Source organism: Pholis gunnellus, assembly GCF_910591455.1.
Source record: "Pholis gunnellus genome assembly, chromosome: 20".
NCBI classification, from domain to species: domain Eukaryota; kingdom Metazoa; phylum Chordata; class Actinopteri; order Perciformes; family Pholidae; genus Pholis; species Pholis gunnellus.
Window position 1 is genome coordinate 20,593,141 of NC_136547.1, and position 3,730 is coordinate 20,596,870.

The window sequence follows — 3,730 nt, forward strand, 5'->3', positions numbered from 1 at the left end:
GCAAAACGTTTCAATTTCCTCTCATCTCGTCTTTTAAAAATACTTCCGTCTTCACAGGAAACTACTAAGTTAGGGTTAGACAACTAAACTACTTAGTTAGGTTGAGACAACTAAACTACTTAGTTAGGTTGAGACAACTAAACTACTTAGTTAGGTTGAGACAACTAAACTACTAAGTTAAGTTGAGACAACTAAACTACTTAGTTAGGTTGAGACAACTAAACTACTTAGTTAAGTTGAGACAACTAAACTACTAAGTTAAGTTGAGACAACTAAACTACTAAGTTAAGTTGAGACAACTAAACTACTTAGTTAGGTTGAGACAACTAAACTACTTAGTTAAGTTGAGACAACTAAACTACTAAGTTAAGTTGAGACAACTAAACTACTAAGTTAGGTTGAGACAACTAAACTACTTAGTTAAGTTGAGACAACTAAACTACTAAGTTAGGTTGAGACAACTAAACTACTCAGTTAGGTTGAGACAACTAAACTACTCAGTTAGGTTGAGACAACTAAACTACTCAGTTAGGTTGAGACAACTAAACTACTTAGTTAAGTTTAGACTGTTGCGGCTCCCTGAGTCTACATCCACACTAATACGTTTTGTTTTAAACGATCTCCGTCCACGCGGCGTTTCAGCATCGTTTTCTAGATGATCTCCGTCCAGACTAAAACGCCTGAAATTGAATATCACGTGACTATTCACGTGCACTGGGCATGCGGGTGGGTGCCGGTGTAAACAGGAAGTAGATGACTTCAGACGGCCGCTCCGTAGGTCTGATAACGCCGCTGGACTCGCTGCTCGCTAATCGCCCCAATAACAGCTGCTCCCTCCGTAATAATGCAGACTTTAACTGAACAGCTGCTAGTAAAGACAACAAGGTCAGCAACACCTGACCTTGAATACAATTGTTTTCATATTTTGTCAACTAAAATGTGCGTCACATCCTATTACGCCTGTGAAGCGCCTTCCCATGCAGGTCATGGTCTGCAGAGCCCCGCCCCCTCTGTGAACTATCAACGGATAAATCCAAAAAAAGAAAAGTCACGGAGGAAGATAGTTTAATTCTGCGTGGACGTATTCATTTGCTTTCACCGCCAACAATGCTGGCTTACCGTGTGCTTGATATGTGCAACACATGTAATGTTGAAAGACGCTTCCAGAACAAACACACATTAGCTGAAAGCATCACGATGGAGATGAGCGATGAAGAGCGATTCCTCAACTGCTGCAGCAAACTCTCCTCTTCATCAGAGTTTGATCTTGTTATAACACGTAAAATAGCAACAAAACGTCAACAAGCGTCTTTATTCTTGTTCTATAATTTCACAAACACAACAAACTGTAGTTTTTGTATATATATAATATAACTATATATAAAGCTTTATAAGCTGTGACATCAAATAGCTTTTGCGGCTCCAGACGCATTTTATTTGGTGGAAAATAGAACAAAATGTCTCTTTGGACGGTAAAGGTTGCCGACCGCTGAACCAGAGCATCAATAACCAGCACAGACAGACGGAGGCAGCAGGAAATGAGTCTGAACCTCACAGAGTGATGAAGCTGCAGAGAGATGAGTCTAGAGAGACAGACAGAGAGACAGACAGAGAGACAGACAGAGAGAGACAGAGAGACGGACAGAGAGACGGAGAGAAGAAGAAATAAGAGTGAACACTAAAGGAAGCGCCTCAGAGGAAGAGGAGTTGAGAGGAGGAAGGACCAGAGGAGGTTCTGTGAGGTCACACAGGGACGTCACCGCTGCCGTCCACTAGATGGAGCAGTTCAGTGTGTTCACCTGTTTACAGCCTCACACCTTAATGAAGCACATGTCTGACTCCTCCCCCTGTTCTCAGGTCACTGATCATTCAACTCAACATGAACAATCTTCTCCTGAAGTCATGAATTATGTGTTTTTACAAGTTCAAACACGTTACTCAACATGTTTGAGTGCATTATTCCATCATTTTACTCCCTAAACTCTAAATACGTGTGTGTGTGTGTTTGAACATTTGAACCTTGCTTCTGCTTTTCTTCTTTGTGTTTTTCAGCCCGGAGGCGACTTTAAAAACAAAGATCATCCGTTGTGTCTGCGTGACGACGCGTTCATGACTCACAGGTGGCGAGTTATTTAAAGAACACAAGTTAATTTCCATAATACACAGACACACACACACACACTCACACTGCAGGGATGATGTCATACCAGCAGAGGGAGAATCCCAGACGTCTGATTAAAGCAGTGTGACGTCTACAGTCAGACGTGACTCCTGGTTAAGTGTGACGTCATGAGACAGGAAGAGAACCTGCAACTACATGTGTAATTATGAAAAAACCTCCTTAAACACAGCGAATCACTTTAAAAATCTTTTCTGGGCTTTGAAGCCCAGAACCCCCTGAAAATATGAGCTCCCCTCTTCTGTGTAGAACAGGTTCCTCTGAACCCCCTACTGCACCCACACATTCACAATCTTTCTTAGAACCCATTAAATCCCTTAAAATCTAATATAAAACCACTTCTGTTCCCTCAAAACATGAGAAACCTGTAGAACCTCTTTAAATCACCGCTTCAGAACCCGTCAAAGTCCTCTGCAAGATCCCCAGAACCCCTTAAAAGTCCCCTCTTAACCCTTTCGGCATCTCAATAGGTCAGCCCTTTAGAATCCTATTAGAAAAACCATAAGAACCCAGTTAGAACCTTTTAGATCTTTTAGAAGCCCTGAGAACCTGAAACTCACCTTTTTTCCTTTTCAGGACCCATTGAATCCCATTGAATCCCATTGAATCCCATTAGAAACCTTCATACGTGACCTGTCCATTCGACCTCCTCTAGAACACCTTTAAAACCTTGTTCTCTGAATTCATAAAACCCTTTAGATTTGAGGTCATTCCGGCCTGTAAGAACCCTTCAGATTCCTTTGAGAACTCATTAGAACCTCAAAGAGAACCTCACAGAGAAACAAACCTAGCTTGTAACTCCACTGAAGCTTTGAACCGTTTAGATTTCAGCTCCTTTACAGAATCGAATAAAACATTTTTAAGACGAAAATGTTACATTGAACTTCGATGAGGTGAAAACACTGAAAGGGACAAATACCATCGACCTGTCAATCACTGTGTAGCCCCGCCCCTAAAGCATCCCCTGCTTTATGGTCTGTGTGACTCTAAATGGACCATCATTTACTAAATGAACATCATGCTGTATTGAAGAAGACTTGAAACTAGAGATTGAGACCATAAACTCATGTTTACAATGTTTACTGAGGTAATAAATCAAGAGAGAAGTAGAGTCATTTTCTCATAGACTTCTATACAACCAGAGGAGTCGCCCCCTGGTGGACACTAGAGAGAATGCAGCTTTAACACAGAGTGTTTTTATTCTTATTTGCTTCAGATCTCAACGGGATTCTGAATGAGGTCTTCTAACATCCGGATCAGAACCTGGAAGGTTTCCCTCCGGTTCTCTCGTGAGGGAGGTTCGAGGATATGGAACACGTTCGGAAATCTTGAGTGCAGAATATTTTACCACAGAAATAAAAGAGCAGAACGACGAAGAAGAAGAAAAAAAACCAAGTCGGCCGGCGTTTGGCCTCGACGAGGCGAGTCATGAACCATGACATCACGTTGACTCGAGCTCAGCAGACACCAGACTAAACAGATCCAGACCGTCAGACGGACCCACTGATAGACAGGAGAGTTCTCCCCTCAACACGTAACTCATTCACAGCC